At 40.3% G+C, this 13,754-nt stretch overlaps 1 non-coding gene across 1 annotated transcript; it reads right to left on the bottom strand.

Moving 5' to 3' along the window:
- Positions 1 to 3,847: 3,847 nt before the first annotated feature.
- Positions 3,848 to 4,010, bottom strand: LOC142444143 (U1 spliceosomal RNA). Its single transcript, XR_012783805.1, has one exon. It is a non-coding gene; the product is annotated as a U1 spliceosomal RNA (small nuclear RNA).
- Between the last annotated feature and the right edge of the window lie 9,744 nt (positions 4,011 to 13,754).

Genomic DNA, 13,754 nt, shown 5'->3' with positions numbered 1-13,754 from the left:
TCCCTATCCCCTCCCTCATCCATTTTTGGCTCACCAATAACAGCACATTCCCCACCCCCTGTCCTTGATAAACCATTTCATCAGTTATTGTCTCTACGTATCTGCTTCTTCTAGAAAATGATAATAATATAAAGATAAAAATAAAACATAAGAAATAAAAGCCTGCCAACAATTTAAAAATATATTCTAGAGAAGGAATTACTCTCATGGAAAAAATGAAATATATTTAACCCTAGAGAAAATTCAGGTTGGGTCAAGAGGGAGGTAAAGTGACATCTTATCATATTTTTCACAATTGAATTCACAATAATCAATTTTACAATAATCTGTGTGTGACACTAATGCTGAAAGAATTTCTTCAGGGATAAGAAATTAAGTTAAGAAAAATTTAACATTATTTATTATTTTAATTGTCTTTAAAGATAACAAATATTTAAAATGATAACAAATTTGTGTACTTATCTATTATATTCAAGTGGTTTTGTTTAAAACAGGACAGAAGATAGGGAAAGAAGAATTGGAAATATGTTATTAAAATATACTTATGCTCAATAGAATGAATACATTATTGTCTAAATGTAAAATAAGATTGCAAAATAATTCATGTTATAAATTATAGGATAGCTATGTAAGAGTTCATGCAAGAAGAATTTAAAAATTCAATTAATGCAAATAATATTTCTAAAATACTAATTCAAGGCAAGAAGTAAAGAAAAAAACTAAATCCAATAAATATAAAAATACTAGTAAAATATAACTACTAGTAATGTGTTCAGTTTTAATACAGAATGTTCAATATGGTATTAATTTAAGTCTGAGTACTGCTTCGAGTTGGAGACATTTCCTTTGAGGTAAATACCTGTCACTCCCTCATGGGAACTGTGTGTGACTGTCGTAGGGCAGGGGCACACCTGGGTAAAGTTCAATCCTGTGTGAGGGGAGAGAGAGTACATTTGGCACATAGTATAAGATTTTATTTTTATTTTTAAGAAATTATCTCAATCACAGAGCTGATGAGAGTCCTCAGGTTTATCAAGAGGAAAAGGTGGCATGTCATGTAGGTAAAAGGTCTAAGAACAGTCACCCTGAAACTCACTAATGCCATCAAGTCAATTCTAACTCATAGTGACCCAATAAGACAGAGTAGAACTACCCCACAGTGCTTTAGAGACTGTAAATACGTGTGGAAGCAGGCAGCCTCATCTCTCTCCTGTAAAGTGGCTGGTGGGTTTGAACCAACAATCTTGCCATTAGCAGCTGAACACTTAAGCCATTGCATCACCATGGCTACTAAGAATGTTTTCAGTCAATGGAAAATACTCATCTGTATACAGAAAATATTACTTCCTCCTTCTAAGACTGCAAAAGTGATCAATGAAAGCCACAAAGAAAACGCAAACAAAAAAGTGTCCTTGGGGACAACTGACAACAGATCAATCATAAGATAATATTGTTGCACATTTATCTGAATGTACAAATTAAAAAGAAAAAATTAAAAAGAAAAACAAGCTATCACTTCCTCACACACAAGCATCAGAAAACCAAACTCTCAAACCAGACACCAAAAATTATAGGCATATTGATGAAGATATGTTAACATGTTAAATGTCTTTGCCATTAGAGAATTGTAAAGTATAACAGTGAGATAATATAGTTTTGAAATGAATTAATCAAGCAAACAATAAAAGGCAATCTGATAATGCCTTATGTTGTTTAGTGTTTTGATAGTTGTATAAAGGACATAAGCTCAGAGAGGTGTTTTCTAAAATCTGGTCAGGAATATGCACCAGCTGTTTAGTTTTGTTTTTGTGTTTTAATGCACTCTGGTCTTAAATAAATGGTATTATCAGTTTGATGATTTCCAAAGTATCCTTTGCAGACTGTTATAGTTAGGTTTTGTGTCAACTTGGCTGGGGTAGTGTTCTTAGTGGTTTGGTAGTTAGCACCTAGTAATTCCTCATCAAGTGAAGTGAACACAATTTAGTCAATTCCACAATGGGGTCTGCTGTGAGTAGCCAAGCAGTTGTATGATTAGGGTGGAGTGTAACTCCCTTACTCAGGACACAGCTCTGAAGCAACTGGAAAAAAAAAGATTCCGTGTTTGTGTGGCCTACATCCTTTCTGGCTTTGGACCTGGCCTCTGCACCTGGGCTCTTCAATCTCTAGTTCTTTGATTTTGTCCAAAGGCTTAAACTAGCCCCTGCCAATTCTGAGAGTCCGCAGGGGCCTCCCATCTGACATGTGATCTGACCTTGGAGTAATATACCTCTTCAATAACACGTAAGACTTGCTAATTTTTATTCACCTGCCTTTGAAACTACCATCGAGGTATGCTCCAGCCTATTGTAGGTTTATCAGCCCCCGAAGCTACATAAGTCAGGAGAAGACTAATTGAGACTCAAGGACTTAGAATCAGAATGATGTGCCCACTTCTACAACTGCATGAAAGATTCTCTTTATCTATCTATCTATCAATCAATCTATCTCTGGGTTTTTTCTAGTAAATTTATCCTTACATAGGTGTTGAATGATATCCCATTGGATTTGTCATTCAGTTTTAGAAATGGCTGGATTTAGAATCACTGAGTTTCACAAATACCATGACATGCTCCTCCATTTATTTCTGTTATATTTCATTTACCTCAATAATACTTTTAATTTTGTTTGGACTTTTAAATATTTATATCGTATAATTTTTATGCATTTCATTTTTTGAAACATATAGTCTTGCTTTATATATTTTTTTCACAAACCATTTTTTGGGGTGCTAATGCAGATATTATATCATTGCATAGTTCAATCACATCAAGACATAAAGTGCATGTGGTACCACAATCAGTTTCAAAATATTTCCTTCCTTCCTAATCTCTCAGATATAAACTCCCTTTCACTCTGTCTGTCCCCACAGCCCCACACCACTGTATCCTTCAGGAACCCTATTCTACTTGCTGTCTCTATAGGTGCATAAATCCGGGTTTCATATTCTGAGAAAAAGAGAATATATATATATATATATATATATATATATATATATATATATATATATATATAATAAATTCAGTAGGGTTACCGCCAATGACAAAATACATCTGAGTAGGGTATACCCAATATGAAACAGAGAGAGAGAGAGAGAGAGAGAGAGAGAGAGAGAGAGAGAGAGAGAGAGAGATATGAAAACAAGATCAGGCCTAACATGCATGAGCAGGGAGTTAACTGAAAAAGTTTTAACCATTCAAGTCAGGTGTATCATTTTGATTTACTATAATCATCTCTCCAGTGAAATCTGATTAGTAACCAGGTGAGTCCCAGTCCTCTATTAATGGACAGAGGGAAATCACCAGAGGTTTATTTCCTCTGTAGATGTCACAAATGTATCTTGCCTTTAAACATGTATCTTCCATTCTTCCTAAGATTTAGAATAATGTTATTATGTATTTCCTTTAGATCTGGTGATGTTAGAAAGGGACAATGGTATTTCTATTTTTTCCTTTCTTTCTTCCGTGAACACAATGATGTCCCATCAGGATAGTGAGGGCTTTATTGCTTGTTCATCAGATAGATTATGTATTTCTTTAATACTTGGAAACTTGACTTGTATTTATGCTAAAAGCAGCTCAGGTGTCATGAAAATCACTAAGGTAAACTTTAATCATATACCACGAAGTGTGACAATTTTATTTTCTCTCTCTTTCCTCAGATATATTATCAGTTATTTCTTTAATATATTGAAAGCTGGTGTGAATTATTGCTAAAAGCTGTTCTTGTCTCACTTAAAATCACTAAGGTAAGCTTTAATCATATCACAGGAATTGTGATGATTTTATTTGTATATAGTCTTTTTTTTTTTTAGGGGATAGCGCGAACGCAGTCCCCCACTACCACAAATTATGCAGTCGAGTTTCCCACATTTGGGGAAATCGCAGGGGTCAGCACACCCGGAGTGCAATGGGTGAGCCTTGCCCTGGGAAAACCACCTTCGTGATCATGGTATCTCCCCTGCCAGGTTGTATATAGTCTTACACATTTTCTTGTTATTGGTAACTATGTAGCTTTTATTTTAAAGTGTGATTTGCTTTTTTTTTATTTCTGGAGTCAGGAATGGATGAAATCCAACTGCAGTCTCCAAAACACTCTGTTCCATCAGACGCACACTAGGAAGTGGCCTGCTAAAAGGCTAGTGGCAGCTCTCTGATTTCTATGAAGCAGCTGGAGCCCAGAGATGCAAACCCTCACTGTCCTGCTGGGCAGAGTCCTGGGTGTGGTGTCTGAGAGGAGTGCTGGGGGCTGTCTGCTCAGGAAGGATGTCTCTGTCCACTTCCATAGGTGAATCCTCATTGATGTTGAGAGACAGCGGCATGGAGTATGAACCCTGCCATCCCCTGCTTTTCCTCAAGGATCCTCCAGATGCCCACACATTAAATACCCCAGTATTACCCTCAATCTCTTACTCAATCTGTTCTAGAGCTTATGTCCCACGGGGTGGAAGCTCTTCTTAGTTTTTCCTGTGATCTATTATCTCAGGCACACAGAGAGAAGCATCAACCCTGAAGGTGGCAACCAAAACTTGGAAAAAGAAGGGAATCTATCATTAGGAAGACATAAAATATTGGAACAGGACTTGATTTTAAAGCCTGATCCTGAAAGGAATACAAAAACACATGTAATCTGACTTTCTTAAGAAACATTCTCGGAAAATATATAAACAACATATATAACCAATAAGGAACATTGCTAAAAAGCAAACAAACAAAAACAGACAAGACGTATCACCAGAACAGTCAGACATATGGGGGGAAGCACAGGATAAGAACTTCAGCATCGCTTGTCATTAGATGTAAGGTTAAGCAATAAGATACCATCACACACTGTTTGAAATGAATGCCAAAAACCCAAAACAAAACAGCACAATTAAACAGGCAATTGAGAAGTGAAGGCAACAAAGACACATCATATCTAATATGTTACTCACTGCATTTGTAGTTGTTGGAAGGCCACAAACACAGCATTGTACTTCAGAATATGATCAAGAATATACATTAACTATATTTATTTTTTATTTTTCATCTACAATGATCACAAATATATTTTAAGATAATTCTGACGGTTTCTGAAAATTTCTGTTACCTAATTGATTGATAATGGATTGAATTGTAACTAAAAGTTATAACTAAAACTAAAAGTTGAAGAATTTGAACATACTTTCACCCTAATCTTTAGAAAAACAATATTCTTATAACCTTTGGATTCAGTGATCACAGCATAGTACTAACTGTGTCCACTCTTTACTTATTTCATTTGAGAATACAATAGTATCTCAGAATCATAAGGGTTTTAGGTGTACTTCCTCCAATGCAAATAATTTGTTTTTTCGTTGTTGCATAGGAATTTTTATTGGATTCAATAAGGGAATCATTGATGATTTACCGTTGTTTATGCCAAACCCCCATCTCACTGCCATTGAGTCGATTCTACGGCATCACAGTCCTGCAGGGTAGAGCACAACGGACCCTGTGGGCTTTACTACCTGCTGCGCCTGCAGTTAGCAACCCAACCTGAAATCCACTGTGTCACTATGGCTCCTTATTTAATCATAGTCTTTTTGATTTATTTCTTACACTTGTCCTTGGCTTTGCGTTGTCCCTATAGGTTTTATAATAATTAGAAATGGCAGATTTATTGAATTTTAAATCATTTTAACACTTCTTAATAAAATAAAAATAATATGTTGTAAGATAGTATATTGTTAACTAAGGCAATTACATCTACTCACCAAAAAGACTTTCCGATTTCTGCCCCTCACTGCATTAGAGATGTTGGTAGGTGTTGTTGAGTCAGTGCTTACTCATAGCGGCTCTGTATAAAACAGAACAATAACAATAATCCCCAGGCCCTGCACCATCCTCACACTTCTCCCATGTGTGAGACCATTTTAGCACCACTGACTACTCACCTGATTGAGGGTGCTCCTCTTGTTGCTGGCACTCCAGTGCAATGGGAACTTCTTCCCTAGGGACTTGTCTTCCTGATGACGTGCTCAAACCAGGGGAGAAGTGTCATCCTCTCCACTTCTAACCAGCATTCTGTGACACTCATTTGAAATGTCCTGCTATTGTAACACACGTGCCATTTTCGAGGGATCAAAGTTGTCTTTCCAATGAGTGTTTCCTTCAATGGATGATTTCAGAAAGAAGTCCTCCAGTCACTCCAGGCCATTCCATTTGACCTTGTCTCACAAGTCAGGGCTCTCCCGATGCCCAGAACACTTATTTCTTTATAAATGGAGACAATGGGCCGCATGATTATGGGCATGGCACAAAGTCAGCACCAGAAGTCACAGCAGTTATTTTCTGACACAGAGCTCATCAGTCACTCACTCCTCAGAGTCAAGGAGCGATGCAGGGAGGCAGCTCAGAGGACCTGACCCTGCACTGTGAGATCAATGCACCGCCTGAGCTCAGGATATTTAAAACCACGGACTACATCCATGAGTATGGACATGGACATGCCTATTTTTCTTTCAATGTCCACAGTCTTCCAGTGACAAGTAGGATGAGAATGTTCATGGTGCTCTGTTGGTCAAGAAAGAAAAAATATGTAATAAAGAAGATAGTAAAGGGTCATGGTGATTTGTACATTCTACTTCAAACATAGAATGTTGGTTGTTCCTTTCAAGCCTGCATTGAGAAGGAAAAAATTTAGACAGAAAAAAAAATGAAAAGGCCAAATTGTACCTTGGGATGCTGAGAGCTAACAGAGGAAGCCTTAATCCCAACAGGACATTCTGTCATTCATCCGTGTCTATCTAGGGTTGGCTGGCTGTTCTCTGTGGGTCCTGCGCGCCCCCTGGTGCCCAATGACTTCCCTGCAGGGGAGGTTTGTGTCTGGGCTCACACTGACTTCCCCTCACTGTGCTCCTTGCACAGTAATACATGGCCGTGTCCTCAGCAGTCACGGAGCTCAGCTGCAGGAAGAACTGATTCTTCGATGTGTCTCTGGTGATGGAGAGTCGACTTTGGAAGGACGGGTTATAAGTTGTATGACCATCATACCTTATCCTGCCTATCCACTGCAGCCCCCTCCCGGAGGTCTGGCGGATCCAGTTCCAGCTGTAACTACTGCTTGTGATGGAGAAACCAGAGACAGTGCAGGTGAGGGACAGTTTCTGCGAGGGCTTCACCAATCCTGGGCCTGATTCCTGAAGCTGCACCTGGGACAGGACAGCTGTAAATAAAGATAATTGGTCTCTATCAGTCGCCCACAGTCACAACAATCCCCAGATTCCACACTGATATCTGAGATCCTCACCTTGGGGAACTGTCACCAGGCACAGGAGAACACATATCAGTAGCATCTTTAGACCACTGCTGTACTTTCCTAAGGGACCCACAGCCCTGTCAGAAGAGAACTGATAGTCTTCAATGCTCAAGACCGGGATTTTAACTTAGTGCCTGAAGAATGATTTGCATAGGAAGGAGGCCTGTGCTTATAAACAGTGTTTCTTTTGTTTCTTCTAAGGCCATTGTAGGCTAATTCTTATTTTGAACTCATCTGTGTGTTAGCCTGCAATGAGAAAGCACTTTTCCTAAGAGTTACCTGCGAATGGTCAAAGGACAGTCCAGCATTTCTGAGCCCAGTATTCTTTCCCTCCAGCCCTTCATTGCCCTGCCCTGACTGAAGGTCCTGTATATCTTGTGCATCAGAGACAGGACAGTATAGAGTTCCTTGAAACCATTAGGTTCACCCCACAGTGTCTCCATTACCTCACACTCTCCAAACACATTGCTTTTTTTATACACTGATGCCACTTAATCAACCTCCTCAAAGTCCTTGGTCATTTTCATATGTGGTAGATATATGTTTTAGAAGAATTAATATGAAGCTGGTCCCAAGGAGTTGGGGATTGATGATGCCTCAAATATCCACCTCTTCCATGATGCCATTCTGTGCCCTTTTCCACCCCATCCTCCCTTGAGTATATTTCCTCATGTTTCTGGGCTCTGTGAATTGTTGCAATGTCCAACAGAAACTCATGAATGCTTGAGGAAATGGCTCACATGGTGGTGGGTGCTCACCAGACCATATCCCTAAGGTCAGGCAGCAGTAAGCTAGGGCCAGAGGCTGTCCTTCCATTCTGTCCCAGTATTTTATTAAGGCACAGATGCCCTGAGGCCTCTGGCAGGATGTCTGCAGTAGGCATTGGCCTCCTACTAATGTTCATCAGCCAGGTCTTTCCCATCTTCGCCATGATCATCACAAACCCCACTGCTCTTATGAGCAACACCATCACTGCATCCCAGTGCCTGATGGCTAAGGAAAACCTCAGTGTAAGTTAATTGATTCAAGTGCCATCGTGTTTCAGGTAAGAAGTTGCCAACTAGAAAATTTGGTCCCAAGCCAAGACAAGGTTTTAACTCTGTGGCCTCTAAGAAATGCACGATTCTGAAGAGAGACCCCTTTGTTTGGCAGAGAACGTTCAGAAGAGTGCAAACCAGTCAGGTGTCATGATTTCACGTGTAGAGATACAGCAGAGCAGGGAGTCGGAAAGAGTTGTTTAATAGACAGGACAGAGTAAGAATATGATCCAAAAACAGTGTTTCAGATACTGAACCAAAATACACTGGTTAGAGACATAAAGGTACTCTGGATTCAATGCGGTCCATTCAGGTCCTTAAAATCTAGGAAGGATTACAGACCATTTTAACCCTTCTTTACCCAGGGGACTCTGGCTCACATGAAATTTGAGCATTTACAACCAAAGTTTACCTCTCTATTTATGCTTTAGGTATGACCCCTTGATAACTGCAGGGATCACAACCTTGGATTTATTACCCAAACTCACAAATTGTCTGATTTTGGAATCATTTGCATATTATTGACCATGAAATCAGTAACACTGTCTTTAAACATGCATTTTAATGTTCAATTCCCGTTAAGATTTCTTTCTCATTTATATCCACCATGGCAAGCATTTTCTCCAGTCTTACAATTGACACCACTTATTTACTGAATGACTAAACTGTCTGTATATCTCTAAATTAGTATTTATTTTACCAATGTGGAAATCCAAACACAAGGTGGTGGTCACCAGGGCTTTACTGAGCCAGAATTTGCTGAGGAAAATAAGGAAATGCTGCAAAACCATACTAATGAGTTCACTAGAATTCATGATTTCAAGCAAATGATATGATGCTATTTTCAGTTGAAGATCTCTGGAGTCGTTCAGTTTCCACATACAGACTGGTATGGCATTACGTGAATGTGGTCATTCCAGCACACACTCACCTCATAATATCTTGTTGCTGGCGGTTGGCAGGACAATTCAAGGATCACACTGTGATGTAGCTGCACACTACTCCAGGTCACCTCCATCTCTGAATGTGAATGCCATGATTGTCTAAGGTAATCCCATGACATGGGTTAGAATGGCCCTTCTTAAGTGGAAATCTGTTGACATTATCCCTGTGCACATAACTTTCACACTAACTATGCTACCTATATGCTGACTGAGCTCACAAATTCTCACTGCACTCTGAAGAAGCAACACGTTGATCTCTAGATTCACATGTTCTGGCCACTAACTAATCCCAACATTCTGAAAAGTGGAAATGATAGAATGTATGGCTCCAAGGAAAATAAAAATGCATTTGCTCCAGGTGTGGACTGTTGTACAGTAAAACTTTGCAGTACAATAAATCTTTACAGTATAAAACTTTGTAGCTTAAAATTACAGCTAGCTGTTTTTTTTAATTTTTTTTTTATGTTAAGACCTGGGTATAGCAGGGAGAAGGTTTCATCCTAGAACCCATGTAGTGCCTGTTTGAAAATCTTCATGGATGGATGGTGACCCTTCTTCCAAGAAGGTATTTCATAGATCTGGCAAGCTGCCCCTGGCTGGAAGCCTGGAATGCATCTAAGGCTGAGGGTCAAGCACTTGTTCCAGCACCTTGGTATCTCCTTTCGACTCAGCTTCCTCCCAGCATGGTGCACAGGTGTCTCCTGTAAGCTGAAATAGAAATAAGGTGAAATTTAAATTGTATTAATTAATTAATTACATTTGGATTCAAATTAAATAATTGAATACAACTATTTAAATTAATATGCACCTATACATTCTGACACGTGTGCATTTAAAAATCTTTGTGAGGGATGGGGACAATTGGCAATCAAAACACAAGGCAAACAGTGGACAAGAGGTTTGCTCAAGAGAAGTACCTCTCCTTACCCTACACAAGGTAGCACAGTGCTCCAGGACCTCAAATGTGTCCTCTGAAACCCATCACCTGTTGTCCTAATTTCCAGCCAGTGTCTGAGGATGTCAAGGGGATTAAGAGAAGCCGGCTTTTGAGATACACAGGACAGCTCCGATGCACAACTATGGCTTGAGGACACTGTGGTGTGCTTGCTGGTTCATGCTGGACTGAGCTAACTTTATGGAAATCCCAGCCACCCTCTCCTCCCAAGACCCTTACTGGGCACAGATTTGCATCATGGATGAGGAATCCCTCATCTTTGCCTTGTCCCCTCTGTGTGTGTCTGACTCCATATGTGTCCTTCTTCACTTTGGAAATGGGAGCCTGTTTTCTCCCCGTACAGTGAAAAGATTATAATTCAGCGGTTGATACAAACCCTCCCATTGAGAGAAGCTCCAAGGGAAATTGTAAGATGGAGAGGAACCCAGACACTGACAGGAAGCCAGCTCTGAACTCAGCTCCACACTGTCTGCCAGGACTGAGACCTGTGGCTGAGAGTCCTGAGCAATCCCCGATGCAATCCCTCCCTAAAGGGTTGTTTGTGTACAGACTCTTACAGATAGCCTTTTCTGTGTCTCCATTATTGAAATAGAAGGTTGTGTTTTCAGTGCTGAGGCTGTCCATTTGAAGATGCAGAATGTTCTTGGCTTTATCTCTGGAGACTTTCAATCTGGTATTCACAGTGTGTAGGTAGGATATGGAATAACTATTACTCACTTCAGGCCCTTCATGGAATTGGCTGATGCCATCACTGCTGGGGATGGGTCCACTGGTTGGACAGGAGAACCTCAGAGGTGCCCTAGTCTGCCTCAAGTCTCCCAGAACCCACAAAGTGTATTGAAGGCATGCAAACACAAAGACATCCTGATCAGGAAAATCATCACACATGGTTTCACTCTCTGGTTCAACACATTTTCTTTTCCTTCTTTAATATTGCAACATGAGAATCTCAGGCCAACAAAAATTCCACTGTGACTTATGTATAATCATACCTTTCCAGTGAATGGTGAGACCTGGGCATCCTATGGGGTGTGTCCTTCCTCCTAGAGTTAAAGCGCTGGACTAGTCTGGTTTTCATCAGCAGAATAATGTGCCATTGTGTGTGTAATTTACTATAAAAATAGCTGAGGGCAGATATGAGTGTCCTGGAGGAAGTAGCTGGCAACTGAATATGTGGGAAAATATGATTTCTTATTATCCCAGTTAACTGTAGTGGTTAAGTCACACAGAGACCAATAGAAACAGAGAATACCTTATGACTTATTTATCCAGAATATAGCCCCTCTCATCCGTAAGATACAAAAACCAAGATGTACAAGCTAAAGGCTCCAAACAGCAAGTTATGGTCTCATGTGGTAATCTACAGCAACGGAGGGGGAAAGGATGAGGTTAAAACAGAAGAAGGTCTATCATGGAAGGAGAGCAGGAATTTCTCCAGGGCCCATATTGCCCCTGAGAGAGAAAGATGGATGTTTTTAAGGCCACACCTCAGACTTAGATTCACAATGTTTCCCTAAGAATGATGAAGTCAGAAGATCTGTTAATCACCTCTCGCTTTAGCAAAGCTCCAGACAAAACTTACAATCATCAAATATAAGAACCCTGGAATCCACCTGAGGGTGCATTGTTGTTTTCCCCTTGTCAGACCAATGCCAAGAGAGAAAGGAAAACAACAGCACATCACTAGAGGCCAGAAGTCTTTGGCATCCAGAACAGAGAGAACTTCCAACAATGATAGCTCTGAATTGAACCTGTAATACCATTCCCTCCTCTGATCTTGGTTTTACCACTTGAAATAATTCGATCATACTCTGAAGCCCATGACTTAGGAATAACAATCACCTGTGCCTCCCATACCGAGGACTTTCAGATTTAAGTTCACCAGAGTAGTTTGGTTCCTTTGAGAACACCATCACAGGAGACTCTATGAAATTGAAGTAACCCTGGGACGCTGCTGAATGTCAGAAGCTATTTCCTATTTCCCAATTCCTGCTAGCTGATGAAGTGTCCAAATTTGAGTGAAGCCTCCACTGCAGGTGTTTTCTGTTTTATTTTTGCTTCAGTGTTATTATTGTGTGTGTGCATGTGTGTGTGCATGTTATTATTGTGTGTGTGTGCATCTGTCTACTTTCACTCATGCCTATGTCATAATGTGCTTCGTAGTCTCTCTAGTATGTTTTACACATGTATACTATTCTATTGTGTGTATGTAAGAAGTTTCTATATTTTGAATAAATGATTGTCAGGAAACCTCCCAAAGTGATGGAAGAAAATACTGTTAAATTTTCAACCAAGAATGTAACACTTAATAGTTACCTTTACCCCAGCCCAGATTTCTCCTGAGTCTGATTGGAAAGTATTTAGCTGAGCATCATGAGAACTCTGATGCAGGGACCCCTGACAGAGTCATTTCCTGTCCTTAAGGGACAGACTGCTTGTTGTTGTAGGACAGACTATAGTCTCCTGTTACAATATGATTATTGAATTCACAGATATCAGGAGTATACACAAAGTTATTATTTTTTAGTTAGAGCAAGATTCCCTAGAGAAACTGTGAGATTTAGAAGATTCCACAGAGCAACACAGGAAACCAGCCTTGAAGCTCCAGCTGCACCTGCTCCTGGGTCTGACCACCTACTGGAGAGCAGACTCCTCCCTGCAGGATGGTTTGTTCCTCGGCTCTCACTGACTTCCCCTCACTGTGTCTCTTGCACAGTATTACATGGCTATGTCATCAGCTTTCAGGCTGTCCATTTGAAGATAGGTTGCATTCTTGGAGTTGTCTCTGGAGATGGTGAATCAGCCCTTCACGGAGTCAGTGTAGTATATACCACCATCTGTATTAATACCTGAGGCACACTGCAGGCCCTTTTCTTGAGCCTGGCGGACCCAATCCATGTCATGGCTATTGAAGTTGAATCCAGATGCTGCACAGGACAGTTTCAGAGACACCCACACATCCCCGGCTTTCTCACATCACCCCAGACTTCATCAGCTGCACCTCACACTGAACAACTAGGCACCGTGATTAGATGGCACTCATACGAACTAAATCACTGACCATTACACACACACACACACACAGCAGGGCACACGACAATTACCACGTAAAATCGCCAAAATGAAAGCCAAAGTTGCTGCAAAATTTATTGTGTGTCCTCTGGACTAGCTCCTGGCATGAAATGGTAACAGCAAGACCCGGAGACTGGACTGTCCTCTGCGATCTCCCACATCAGGGGCTGTGGCTGGTTTCCCAGCAGGCAGAGAGCTGCATTTGCATCTTCCCTGATATTTACAAGCGGATGAGTAGAGAAACTGTTCTCCCTCAGACTCAGAGAAACACAAGCATTCTCACAGGAAAACAGAGCTCTTAAACAGGCTCTGTACCAAGTATTGCTTTAATTGTTACACATTATTAATTTTTAAAGAAAGTAACTTTTAAGTTAAAAGCTGTATGTGGCAGACACAACAGACTTTGCCATCTGAGAGGTCACAATGCATCCC

The sequence above is a fragment of the Tenrec ecaudatus genome, chromosome 3 (genome assembly GCF_050624435.1).
Source record: "Tenrec ecaudatus isolate mTenEca1 chromosome 3, mTenEca1.hap1, whole genome shotgun sequence".
Lineage (NCBI taxonomy): Eukaryota > Metazoa > Chordata > Mammalia > Afrosoricida > Tenrecidae > Tenrec > Tenrec ecaudatus.
Note: the sequence above shows the minus strand (reverse complement) of the source record. Positions and strands in the feature narration are given on the sequence as shown.